Genomic DNA, 14,849 nt, shown 5'->3' with positions numbered 1-14,849 from the left:
GGTTTTCTTAGGATGCGTGTTAAAGCGCAACAGTGAAACTGAAACTTTTTATAAAATATACAAGCTAAATGTGGAGAATTATTTCATCTGCCAGTTGTTATTGCAGTGTGTCAGTTACATAAATTTTTTTAATTGTTATTTACAAATCTTTTCACATTTCATTCTTTGTTGTTGTTCCTTTCAGCTTGCACTGTAATATTCTTTTTGCACAATCTTTGACATTTTTTACTGCAATCTATAGAAGTGCACAACTAAAAGTTCCTATTTCTCTTGTTTCTGTCACAAATTCCCTTTTCAGGTACTTTGCTCAGCATTATCTTAGTACATCACAGGTAAATATATTCTTTTCTTATTAGACAAGTTCATTTTTTACTACTACCTTCTATGTAGGGAGTTGTATTTTGTTACGATCCGAAATTCCCATCTTCGGATCGTGATGGCGCATAACATTTTACTTGCTAGGCAAGCCAACGTTAGAATAATATTAACCAATTTTTAAACAATTTTTAAATTATTAATAATCCAAGAACAAATGCGGAAGCAAAGTTTGAAATATAGTGAATAATCCATAAAAACAACGGTGTCTAAATACCATCCCAGAATTGGTGTCACAAGTGCATGAGTTTCTAGAATAAATACAAATAAATGTCTGAATAAAATAAAATTGTCTGAAAATAAACACACAGCTAAAATAAAGTAGACGGGGACTTCAGAACTGCGAACGCCATGTAGTTATACCTCAAGTCTCCTCTGAATAGCTGAAATCCGAGCAAGTCTACGGTTCGCCGCTGGGATCAACTCCAAAATCTGCACAAAAAGTGCAGAGTGTAGTATCAGTACAACCGACCCCATGTACTGGTAAGTGCTGAGCCTAACCTCGACGAAGTAGTGACGAGGCTAAGGCGGTTCACTTACATTAACCTGTACGCAGTATTAATAACAACCAAAAATAATAGAATTAAATCAGGTAACTCATTTATTATAATTGAAGCCAACGCAGCAGTCATAATCAATTATCATTTCCATCAATTCTGTTGCAGCGTGCAACCCGCTCTCACAATATATTCACATTCAGTTCTGTTGCAGCGTGCAACCCGCTCCTCCAATATATTCATTTTAATCAAGTCTGTTATATATTTATTTCAATCAAGTATATATATAGACTTTTAAATAAGTCTATTGCGGCGTGCAATCTGATCCCCAATATTGACGTTTTATTAAGTCTATTGCGGTGTGCAATCCGATCCCACAATATTGACTTTTAATAAGTCTATTGCGGCGTGCAATCTGATCCCCCAATATTAACTTTTAATAAGTCTGTTGCGGCGTGCAACCCGATCCTCCAATATTAACTTTTTAACAAGTATGTTGCGGCATGCAACCCGATCCTCCAATATTGACTTTTTAATAAGTCTGTTGCGGAGTGCAACCTGATCCTCCAATATTGACTTTTTATTAAGTCTGTTGTAGCGTGCAACCCGATCCTCCAATATATTCATTATAATCAATCCTGTTGCGGCGAGCAACCCACTCCTCCAACATATTCATTTATGAATTCTTATAGAAGAAATTTTCCCAATAAATGTAACAATTAATATAAAATTATAAGACAACAAGCATACAATAATTATGATTTAATTATGAAGCAGACAATGACAAATAGAAAATTATTATGGAAATCAGGGAGCAAATAGTCCGTTTAATATTTAATATACTAAATGTCAAATAACAATTAAGGCACATAATTCAAATAGCATATAACAATTAATGCAGGAATTCAAGAATTAATATTTGACAAAGAATAAGAGAGAAACAATAATTATAATAATTAATTTATGATTAAAAATAATTTATGATTTTTTCAAGTAAGCAGGCAAAGAATTAATTTGACGACGTATAGACACGTCACCTCGCCTATACGTCGTTCACATGCAATTCACATAACAAATTATTTAAGGGTTCTATTCCCTCAAGTCAAGGTTAACCACGACATTTACCTCGCTTTGCAAATTCCAATCAATTATTCAACCACATCTTTTCCTTTTAAATTTGCCTCCGAAAGCTTCAAATCTATTCACAAACAATTTGATATATTCAATATGAATCATAGGAATTAATTCCATATGAATTTATAAATTTTCCGGATTAAAATCTAAAATTTATTAAAATATTCTGCTGTGGGACCCACGTATCAAATCTCGGAAAAACTAACGAAATCCGAATACTCGTTCCGATACGAGTTCTACCATACCAAATTTGTCCAATTCCGATAGCAAATGGACCTTCAAATCTTAATTTTTCATTTTTGGAAAGTTTTACAAAAATTCTAATTTCTTCCATCTAAATCCGAAATAAATGATGAATATAGGCTTAGATTTATGAAATACAATCATTATATGATAAAGAACACTTACCCAGTTCGAAATCGTGAAAAACTCCTTTGAAATCACCCCTAAGCCGAGTTATAATTGAGGGTTTGTGAAAAATGGGAAAAATCTCGTTTTTGGTTCTGTTTTAAGTCACAAGGGTCGGGCCTTCTTCGCGTTCGCGAAGGCCTGTCATGTTCGCGATGAGTAGCAGCCCGTGGCTTTCGCGTTCGCGAGTCCTCCTTTGCGTTCACCAAGGTTTCCCCCCTGGCCTTCGCGTTCGCGAGGCATAGCTCGCATTCGCGCTGAAGGAATGATCCACCCTCCCCCAGGTGTGCCTAACACTACGCGTTCGCGAGGAGCTGGTCGCGTTCGCGAAGGGTAATGCCCCCATCGCTTCGCATTCGTGACCAAGCCTTCGTGTTCGCGAAGAAGAAAAATTCAGCTGCCTAGTTTACTCTTCACATTCGCGAACGCGAAGAAGGACATGCCAGAACACGTGCTGCAGCAAAATACCAGATTTTCAAAGTCCAAAACATCTCGTAGCCTATCCGAAACTCACCCGAGTCCTTCGGGGCTCCAAACCAAACATGCACACATGTCCTAAAACATCATACGAACTTGCTCGCGCGATCAAATCGCCAAAATAACATCTAGAACTATGAATCAGATAACAAATCAAAGGAAGTTTTCAAGAAAACTTTAAAACTTATATTTTTACAACCGGACATCCGAATCACGTCAAATCAACTCCGATTCTCACCAAATTCCGCAGACACGTCATAAATATTATAGTGGACCTATACCGGGCTCCAGAACTAAAATACGGACCCGAGGTCAATAAAGCCAACATTAGTAATTTCTTAGAAATCCTTAAGCTTTCAAGCTTTTAATTTTTCATCAAAATTCCATATCTCGAGCTAGGGACCTCGGAATTCGATTCCAGGCATACGCCCAAGTCCCAAATCATGATACGGACCTACCGAAATTGTCAAAACACTGATCCGGGTCCTTTTTCTCAAAATGTTGACCAAAGTCAACTTAGTTGAGTTTTGAAGCTCTATTTCACATTTTAATTATTTTTCACATGAAAACTTTCCGAAAATTTTTACGGACTATGCATGCAAGTCGAGGAATGATAAATAGTATTTTTCGAGGTCTTAGAACAAAGAATTACTTATTAAATTTAAAGATGACATTTTGGGTCATCACATTCTCCAACTCTAAAACAACCGTTCGTCCTCGAACGGAGTTAGAAAAAAAAGTACCTGAGCTGGTAAATAAGTGTGGATATTTACTTCGCATGTCCGACTCGGACTCCCAGGTAGATGCCTATGACGGCTGACCTCTCCATTGCACCCGAACTGAAGGATAACTCTTTGACCTCAACTGTCAGACCTGCGGGGCTAGAATAGCCACCGGCTCCTCCTCGTAAGTCAAATCTTTGTCCAATTGGACTGAGCTGAAATCTAACACATGGGACGGATCACCATGATATTTCTGAAGCATAGACACATGGAACACCGGATGAACCGCTGATAAACTAGGTGGTAATGCAAGCCTGTAGGCTACTTCACCCACCCTTTCAAGAATTTCAAAGGGTCCGATATACCTAGGGCTCAACTTGACCTTCTTTCCGAACCTCATTACACCTTTCATAGGTGAAACCCAGAGCAATATTCTTTCTCCAACCATGAATGCAATATCACGAACTTTTCGGTCGGCATAACTCTTTTGTCTAGACTGAGCTGTGAGAAGTCGATCCTGAATAATCTTGACCTTATCCAAGGCATCCTGTACCAAATCGGTACCCAACAACCGAGCCTCTCCCAGTTCAAACCAACCAACTGGCGATCGGCATCGCCTTCCGTATAATGCCTCATATGGAGCCATCTGAATGCTCGACTGGTAGCTATTATTATAAGCAAACTCCGCAAGTGGCAAGAAATGATCCCAAGAACCTCCAAAGTCTATAACACAAGCGCGGAGCATATCTTCCAATATCTGAATAGTGCGCTCTGACTGTCCGTCTGTCTGTGGATGAAATGTTGTACTCAACTCCACCCGCGTGCCTAACTCACGCTGTACAGCCCTCCAGAAATGTGAGGTAAACTGCGTACCTCGATCTGAAATAATAGACACGGGCACACCGTGAAGGCGGACAATCTCACGAATGTAAATTTCAACTAACCTCTCTGAAGAATAGGTAACTACCACTGGAATGAAATTTGCTGACTTGGTCAACCTTTCCACAATGACCCAAACTGCGTCAAATTTTCTCTTAGTCCGTGGGAGCCCAACAACAAAATCCATAGTGATACGCTCCCACTTCCACACAGGAATTTCTAACTTCTGAAGCAAACCACCAGGTCTCTGATGCTCGTACTTAACTTGCTGACAATTCAGACACCGAGCTACATATGCAACTATATCCTTTTTCATTCTCCTCCACCAATAATGTTGCCGCAAATCTTGATACATTTTAGCGGTACCTGGATGAATAGAATACCTGGAACTGTGTGCTTCTTCAAGAATTAATTCACGAAGTCCATCCACATTAGGCACACAAATACGACCCTGCATTCCTAGAACCCCATCTTCCCCCACAACAACCTGTTTGGCATCACCGTGCTATATTGTGTCCTTAAGGACAAGTAAGTGAGGATCATCATACTGCCTCTCTCTGATGCGCTCATATAAAGAAGACCGAGCGACTGTGCAAGCTAGAACCCGACTGGGTTCTGAAACATCTAACCTCACGAACTGATTAGACAAAGTCTGAACATCTGTAGCTAATGGCCTCTCACCAACCGGAATATACGCAAGACTGCCCATACTCACAACCTTTCTACTCAAGGCATCGGCCACCACATTGGCCTTTCCGGGGTGATACAAAATGGTGATATCATAGTCTTTCAACAACTCCATTCATCTTATTTGCCTCAAATTAAGATCCTTTTGTTTGAACAGATACTGGAGGGTACGATGATCAGTAAATACCTCACACGAGACACCGTAGAGGTAATGCCTCCAAATCTTCAGCGCATGAACAATGGTTGTCAATTCTAAGTCATGAACATGATAATTCTTATCGTGAACTTTCAACTTCCGTGATGCATATGCAATTACCTTTCCATCTTGCATTAATACTGCACCAAGCCCAATGTGAGATATGTCACAATATACCGTATACGATCCTGAACCTGTGGGTAATACCAACACTGGCGCCGTGGTCAAAGCGGTCTTGAGCTTCTGAAAGCTCAACTCACACTCGTCTGACCATCTGAACGGGACACCTTTCTGTGTCAATCTGGTCAATGGGCTTGCTATAAATGAAAACCCTTCCACGAACTGACGATAATAACCTGCTAAACCCAGGAAACTCCGAATATCTATAACTAAAGTAGGTCTAGGCCAATTCTGAACAGCCTCAATCTTCTTAGGATCCACCTTTATGCCTTCTGCCGATACAACATGACCCAAAAAGGCAACTGAGTCTATCCAAAACTCACATTTTGAAAACTTGGCATATAACTGATTATTCTTCAAAGTGTGAAGCACACTTCGAAGATGTTGCTCATGCTCCTCTCGACTGCTGGAGTAAATCAAGATATCATCAATGAATACAACCACAAAAGAATCCAAATAAGGCTTGAACACCCGATTCATCAAATCCATAAATGCTGCTAGAGCATTTGTCAACCCAAATGACATCACTAGGAACTTGTAATGCCCATACCGAGTCCGAAAAGCTGTCTTAGGGATATCAGATGCCCTAATCTTCAACTGATGGTAACCAGATCTCAAATCAATCTTTGAAAATACCTTGGCACCCTGAAGCTGATCAAATAAGTCATCAGTTCATGGCAGCGGATATTTGTTTTTGATAGTGGCCTTGTTCAACTGCCGATAGTCTATACACATCCGCATAGAGCCATCTTTCTTCTTTACAAATAATACTGGTGCACCCCAGGGCGAGACACTGGGTCTAATGAATCCCTGATCAAGCAAGTCTTGTAACTGCTCTTTCAATTCTTTCAACTCCGGCGGGGCCATACGGTATGGTGGAATAGAAATGGGCTGAGTGCCCGGAGCCAAATCAATACAGAAGTCAATATCTCTATCGGGTGGCATCCCCGGCAAATCTGCAGGAAATACTTCTGGAAATTCACGAACAACTGGTACTGAGTCCATAGAAGGAACATCCGCACTGGGATCACGAATATAAGCCAAATAGGCTAGACACCCTTTCTCTACCATACGCCGAGCTTTCATATAAGAAATAACCCTGCTGGCAGAATGGCCAGGAGTTCCTTTCCACTCTAACTGAGGTAACTCCGGCATAGCTAGGGTCACTGTCTTGGCATGCAAGTCCAATATAGCATGATAAGGAGACAACCAATCCATACCCAAGATGACATCAAAATCTAACATATCAAGAAGTAGAAGATCCATACTAGTCTCAAGATTACCAATAGTAACCACACATGAACGATAGACATGATCTACTACGACAGAGTCTCCCACCGGTGTAGATACACACACAGAAGCACTCAGAGAATCACAAGGCACAACCAAATATGAAGCATAATAGGAGGACACATAGGAATAAGTAGATCCTGGATCAAATAGAACTGAAGCATCTCTAAGGCAAACTGGAATAATACCTGTGATCACAGCATCAGATGACTCGGCCTCAGGCCTAGCTGGAAAAGCATAAAATCTGGGCTGGGCCCCACCACTCTGAACTGCATCTCTGGGACGATCTCTAACTGGCTGGCCTCCACCTTTAATGGCCTGACCTCCACCTCTAATGGCCTGACCTCCACCTCTAGCTGCCTGACCCCTGCCTCTAGCTGGCTGACCAGGCAGTGAAGCAACCAGTGCCGGTACGATGGCACGAGAATCCTGCCGAGATCTGTTACTCGCCAATCTAGGGAAATACCTCCTGATGTGACCAATGTTCCCACATTCATAACACCCATCCTGATGCCGTGGCTGCTGAAGCTGAAGCTGAAGCTGACCAAAGTGGGCCGGATAACCACTGTAGTAACTCTGGAGTGGTGGTGCACGGATAGGAGCTGAATGTGCACTGAATACTGGCTGCCCAGAGTAAGGCATAATAGGACCGTGACTCCCTAAAGCACCGGGAGATACATGAAGTGCTGAATGAAACGGTCTGGGAGGATGACCCCTACCAAAATTACCCCTGCCTCCAGACGAGGCACCACTGAAATCACCGAACTGACGAGGCCTCTTATCAGACCTCTGCCCTCTCTCCTGTGCAAGAACCATCTCGATCCTCCTGGCGACATTTGCAGCCGCATGAAAAGAAATCTCACTTCCGGTTTTCTTGGCCATCTGAAGTCTGATGGGGTGAGTGAGTCCCTCAATAAACCTCCTCACTCTCTCTCACTCCGTGGGTAGTAATAGGAGAGCATGACGGGCCAAATCCACAAAACTGGACTCATACTGAGTAACAGTCATACTGCCCTGCTGTAGACGCTCAAATTGCTTGTGGAATTCCTCTCTTAGTGTGATAGGGAGGAACTTCTCCAGAAATAGCTGAGAGAACTGCTCCCAGGTAAGTGCATGCAATCTGACTGGTCGGGTCAATGTATAATCTCTCCACCACCTCTTGGCGGAACCCGTCATCTGAAATACAGCAAAATCAACCCCATTGGTCTCAACTATACCCATGCTCCGCAACACCTCATGGCAGCGTTCAAGATAATCCTGTGGGTCCTCAGAAGGTGTACCATTGAAGTGAACTGGAAAGATCTTAGTAAACTTATCCAGTCTCAATAAGGCCTCAAAAGACATGGCGGGCCTATCACTGGTTTGTGCCGCAACAACTGGCTGAACTACCCCAACTGGCGGGGCTGCTGGAGCCTGATTCTGGGGAGCCATCTGCTCCGGAGCGGGAGTAGTGGGAGTTTGTGCTCCTCCCCCAGCCTGTGAGACGGCTGGTGCCACTGGAAATGTACCATTCTGGGCCACGCCCTCCATAAGACTTACCAATCGGACTAGAGCATCCTGAAGCACTTGAGTGGGCTATGAATCCTTCCGGGACCTGAACTGGTCCAATTGGTACATTCTGAACTGGGACCTCCTCTTGAAGGTCTACCTGAGGTTCTACAACAGGTGCAGTTGCTCGAGCTCTGGACTGAGCTCTACCTCGGCCTCTGCCTCGGCCTCTAGCACGACCTCAGCCTCGACCTCTACCCTTAGCCATAGTTGCCACTGGGGGTTCTGGTCCCTGTCTATCGGTAGAGGTATTACGTGTTCTCACCATCTGCGAGAGAATAAGAGTATAATGGTTCAATCATCGATGATAGAATACAATCGCACGACAGAATAAGAAAGAAGTGATATTGTTCCTAAACTTCATAGCCTCTGAGAGATAAGTACAAACGTCTCCGTACCGATCCTTCAGACTCTACTAAGTTTGCTCGTGACTCGTGGACCTATGTAACCTAGTGCTCTGATACCAACTATCACGACCCGAAATTCCCACCTTCGGATCGTGATGGCACCTAACATTTCACTTGCTAGGCAAGCAAACGTTAGAATACTATTAACCAATTTTTAAATTATTAATAATCCAAGAACAAATGCGGAAGCAAGTTTGAAATATAGTGAATAATCCATAAAAACAACGGTGTCTAAATACCATCCCAGAATTGGTGTCACAAGTGTACGAGCTTCTAGAATAAATACAAATAAAAGTCTGAATAAAATAAAATTGCCTGGAAATAAATACACAGCTAAAATAAAGTAGACAGGGACTTCAGAACTGCGAACACCATGCAGTTATACCTCAAGTCTCCTCTGAATAGCTGAAATCCGAGCAAGTCTACGGTACGCTGCTAGGACCAACTCCAAAATCTGCACAAGAAGTGCAGAGTATAGTATCAGTATAATTGACCCCATGTACTGGTAAGTGTTGAGCCTAACTTCGACGAAATAGTGACGAGGCTAAGGCGGTTCACTTACATTAACCTGTACACAGTATTAATAACAACCAAAAATAATAGAATTAAATCAGGTAACTCATTTATTATTATTGAAGCCAACGCAACAGTCATAATCAATTATCATTTCCATCAATTATGTTGCAGCGTGCAACCCGCTCTCACAATATATTCACATTCAGTTCTATTGCAGCGTGCAACCAGCTCTCACAATATATTCACATTCGGTTCTGTTGCGGCGTGCAACCCGCTCCTCCAATATGGACTTTTAATAAGTCTGTTGCGGCGTGCAACCCGATCCTCCAATATTGACTTTTTAATAAGTCTGTTGCGGCGTGCAACCCGATCCACAAATATTGACTTTTAATAAGTCTGTTGCGGCGTGCAACCCGATCCTCCAATATTGACTTTTTATTAAGTCTGTTGCGGCGTGCAACCCGATCCTCCAATATATTCATTATAATCAATCATGTTGCGGCGTGCAACCCGCTCCTCCAACATATTCATTTACCAATTCTTATAGAAGAAATTTTCCCAATAAATGTTACAATTAATATAAAATTATAAGACAACAAGCATACAATAATTATGATTTAATTATGAAGCAAACAATGACAAATAGCAAATTATTATGGAAATCAGGGAGCAAATAGGCAGTTTAATATTCAAATAACAATTAAGGCACATAATTCAAATAGCATGTAACAATTATTGCAGGAATTCAAGAATTAATATTTGACAAAGAATAAGAGAGAAACAATAATTATAATAATTAATTTATGATTAAAAATAATTTATGATTTTTCAAGTAAGCAGGCAAACAATTAATTTCACGACGTATAGACACTTGTCACCTCGCCTATACGTCGTTCACATGCAATTCACATAACAAATAATTTAAGGGTTCTGTTCCCTCAAGTCAAGGTTAACCACGACACTTACCTCGCTTTGCAAATTCCAATCAATTATTCAACCACAACTTTTCCTTTTAAATTTGCCTCCGAAAGCTTCAAATCTATTCACAAACAATTCGATATATTCAATACGAATCATATGAATTAATTCCATATGAATTTACAAATTTTCCAAATAAAAATTTGAAATTCATTAAAATATTTGGCTGTGGGACCCACGTCTCAAATGCCGAAAAAACTCATGAAATCCGAACACTCGTTCTGATACGAGTTCAACCATACCAAATTTATCCAATTCTGATATCAAATGGACCTTCAAATCTTAATTTTTCATTTTTGGAAAGTTTTACAAAAATTCTAATTTCTTCCATCTAAATCCGAAATAAATGATGAATATAGGCTTAGATTTATGAAATACAATCACTATATGATAAAGAACACTTACCCAGTTTGAAATCGTGAAAAACTCCTTTGAAATCGCCCCTAAGCCGAGTTATAATTGAGGGTTTGTAAAAAATAGAAAAAATCCCGTTTTTGGTTCTTTTTTAAGTCACAGGGGGCAGGCCTTCTTCGCGTTCGCGAAGGCCTGTCGCGTTCGCGATGAGTAGCAGCCTGTGGTTTTCGCGTTCGCGAAGGTTTTCCCCCCTGGCCTTCGCGTTTGCGAGGCATAGCTCGCATTCGCGCTGAAGGAATGATCGACCCTCCCCCAGGTGTGCCTAACACTACGCGTTCGCGAGGAGCTGGTCGCGTTCGCGAAGGGTAATGCCCCCATCTCTTCGCGTTCGCGACCAAGCCTTCTCGTTCGTGAAGAAGAAAAATACAGCTGCCCAGTTTACTCTTCATGCTCGCGAGAGTACCTTCGCGAACGCGAAGAAGGACATGCCAGAACACCTGCTGCAGCAAAATACCAGATTTTCAAAGTCCAAAACATCCCGTAGCCTATCCGAAACTCACCCGAGCCCTCGGGGCTCCAAACCAAATATGCACACAAGTCCTAAAATATCATACGAACTTGCTCGCATGATCAAATCGCCAAAATAACACCTAGAACTATGAATCGGACACAAAATCAAAGGAAGTTTTCAAGAAAACTTTAAAACTTATATTTTACAACTGGACGTCCGAATCACGTCAAATCAACTCCGATTCTCACCAAATTCGGCAGACACATCATAAATATTATAGTGAATCTATACCAGGCTCCAGAACTAAAATACGGACCCGAGGTCAATAAATCCAACATCAGTAATTTCTTAGAAATCCTTAACCTTTCAAGCTTTTAATTTTTCATCAAAATTCCATATCTCGAGTTGGGGACCTCGGAATTCGATTCCGAGCATACCCCCAAGTTCCAAATCACGATACTGACCTATCGGAATTGTCAAAATACTGATCCGGGTTTGTTTGCTCAAAATGTTGACCAAAGTCAACTTAGTTGAGTTTTAAAGCTCTATTTCACATTTTAATTATTTTTCACATGAAAACTTTTCGAAAAATTTTACGGACTGTGCACGCAAGTCGAGAAATGATAAATTGTGCTTTTTGAGGTCTTAGAACACAGAATTACTTATTAAATTTAAAGATGATATTTTGGGTCCTCACATATTTATTGGGTGACATGTAATACGATATTAACTTTCTGCAAAAATCATTGGAATTACTTGCCAATCTCGCAGTCAAAAGTTTCGACATTATTGAATATATTATAGTCTGTTTGGCCAAGCTTCTCAAGAGGCTAGAAGTGTTTTTTTTTTTCCCGAAAGTACTTTTTTTCCTAACTTGAGGTGTTTGGCCAAGCTTTTTTGGGGAAAAAAATATTTTTGGGAAGAAGCAGAAGTAATTTCTGAGAAGCAGAAAAAAGTAATTTCTTTCCAAAAGCAGAAGCAGAAGCAGTTTTGACTTTTCTTCTTACCAAAAATACCTTTAACAAGATATAGTATATACTAAAATAACCGTCAAACCTAATACTTAGGATATTAAGGTATAAATATTTTTTATTATTTTTAGAATAGCTTTTTAATATATAATGACTTTAGGGGTGAATGTTTTTATATTTGTTGAATGATTTTTAATATATTTAACTTATATTAAAATAATTAAGTACTTTTAAATTTTATTTTCATATTGTACTTAAATAAAATGAAAAGATTTAATTATTGCATGTAATAAAAAAAATTTGAGATTATTTATTTACTCATAATATTAATTATTAAGTAAATCTATTCATGTCCTTATTCGTAATTTGATACTTAAAAGCATTTTTTGAAAAGTTTGGTCGAACACAAATTATTGGTCAAAAGTGCTTTTCGGAGTGATTAGCCAAACACAAACTGCTTCTCTCCAAAAGTATTTTTTCAAAAGCATTTTTGAAAAAAGCTCTTCTCAAAATAAGTTGATTTCTCCGACTTGGCCAACAGGCTATTAGTGTATTGAGGGAAAAAAACAAGATGTGCTGATGATGAATAGTCAGTAGAATGCATCATTTTCCTTTGGTGGAATTTCTGTAAAAACTTAAGTGAAATGATTAATGTATGATTAATAAATAGAGAACTACATTAGTTTAAATCTGTATAAGTTGTTGAACAAATAGATTGTTTTCTATATATTGTACATAAAAATATGATCTACCGTTTTTTTAAAATTTGTGTGACTAATACGCGTTAGAAATGAATTTCGTAGATATTTTTTATGGGGTGTTTAATCATCATTATGAATGTAAAATTTATAGCAAGTATATTTTTTTTTCTTCACAATTTGACAAGGTGGAAGGTATGAGAAATGTAATTTTTAAAAGTAAAGTTACAAGAGTTTCACAAAGACAATACTTACAGTTTTTTTCTTTTTGTTTGAGAACTTGAACGTTAAAGTGTCTAAAATGAAATTACCCCGAAAGTAGAACATTTAGATTACTTTTGCGAAAAACTTGACATTTTATTACAAAGACGAATGTCAAAATTTATCCAAAAAGTTATAAATAATATAGGGAAAACAATTATACTCTAGATGGCTGCGGTTAGATTTCTGATCTTCTTTCGCTTTCAATAAAATGTTTCCAAATAACAAAGAAAATTAGTTCATCGCACCTACTTTTATACTAATTGATATAGACACACGTGCGTTCAAAAACTAGTTATATTAAAAGTAGGAAGCTCCAAAGTGCAAAGTCGAATTGCCAAAATGTCCATAGAAATTTGAATTACCATTTTATCCTTCGTCTAATCTTGTAATAGACAAAATTAGCAATATTATGTACTTTAACACCTGTTAGAAAACGAAGTTATTCCTTCATAAATGGGTACATTAACCAAGCTTCTTTTTATGAATTAAAAACTGAAGGATTTGAAGAGTTGTAATTGATAAAATAATGAAAACTAAATGATTCCTTCTTAAATGGGTACGTTATCCAAGTTTCTTGTACCAAAAAAAAGTTAACCAATCTTCTCGATCGTTTTCTAATCTTAAACCGAAGAATTTGAAGAATTGCCATTGACAAACTAATATACTTGCATATTCATCTATAAAATACAAACGACTTCTAGATGGTCATTCTTCCATTAACCTCATTCATTCTAATTGGATTACTCTCTGTAATGGATTGTGGAACAAACTGCCAAGACGTCGTTATTCATGTCTATATTGATAGGAACTATGAGATATTGATGTATGTAATGACCCGGTCGGTCATTTCAAGTATTACGGCCCCGTTCTTCAATTTACTGATCAATTTATGCCTTACAATTTATTTATGACTTATCGGGTTAGTTGGTTCGGGACCGGAAGGAATTCGGAATGAAATGAGACACTTAGTCTCATTATTGAAAATTTAAGATAGAAAAGTTGACCGGATGTGGACCTAGGTATAAAAGACCTCGGATTTGAATTCTGATAATTCCAACAGCTCCGTATGGTAATTTTGGACTTAGGAGCGTGTCCGAAAAATTATTTGGAAGTCCGTGGTGGAATTAAGCTTGAATTGCCGAAAGTCGAAATTTTGGAAAGTTTGACCGGGGGTTGACTTTTTGATATCGGGGTCGGAATCCGATTCTGAAAATTTGAATGGCTTCGTTATGTAATATATGACTTGTGTGCAAAATTTGAAGTCATTCCGGATTGATTTGATATGTTTCGGCACACGATATATAATTTAAAATTTCAAAGTTCATAAATTTTGATTTGATATGCGATTCGACGTTTTGATGTTATTTGATGTGATTAGAGGTCTCGAGTAGGTCCGTGTTATGTTATGGAACGTATTAGTATATTTGGTTGAGGTCCCGAGGGGCTTGGGTGTATTTTTAGATTATTGGTTGAGAGATTAATAAAGTTAAGAAATTTGGGAGTTTGTCCATGGTCAATATATGGTCAAGATGACCTCCTTTTAGTGTTTTGAGTGCGCGAGCAGGTCCGTAGCGTATTTTATGATTGAAATTCATATATGGTTTGTGTCTGGGAGGTTCCGGATGAGTTTCGGGGTGAGTTTTGAACGAATCCGGGTATTTCGGTACTCTAATATTGTTCTGGCACTTTTGGGGGTGCAGACCGCACATTTTTAGGTGTTGAGGCGAAGGAGGGGCGCGGACCGCACATAAGAGTGC

The 14,849-nt window shown here is 39.3% G+C and overlaps 1 pseudogene; it reads right to left on the bottom strand.

Annotated features, from left to right (window-relative positions):
* Positions 1-775: 775 nt before the first annotated feature.
* LOC142167779 (uncharacterized) lies at positions 776-6,821 on the bottom strand (annotated as a pseudogene).
* Positions 6,822-14,849: the final 8,028 nt, after the last annotated feature.

This window comes from Nicotiana tabacum, chromosome 2, assembly GCF_000715075.1.
Source record: "Nicotiana tabacum cultivar K326 chromosome 2, ASM71507v2, whole genome shotgun sequence".
Taxonomy (NCBI): Eukaryota; Viridiplantae; Streptophyta; class Magnoliopsida; order Solanales; family Solanaceae; genus Nicotiana; species Nicotiana tabacum.
This window is presented reverse-complemented; position numbering and strand designations above follow the sequence as displayed.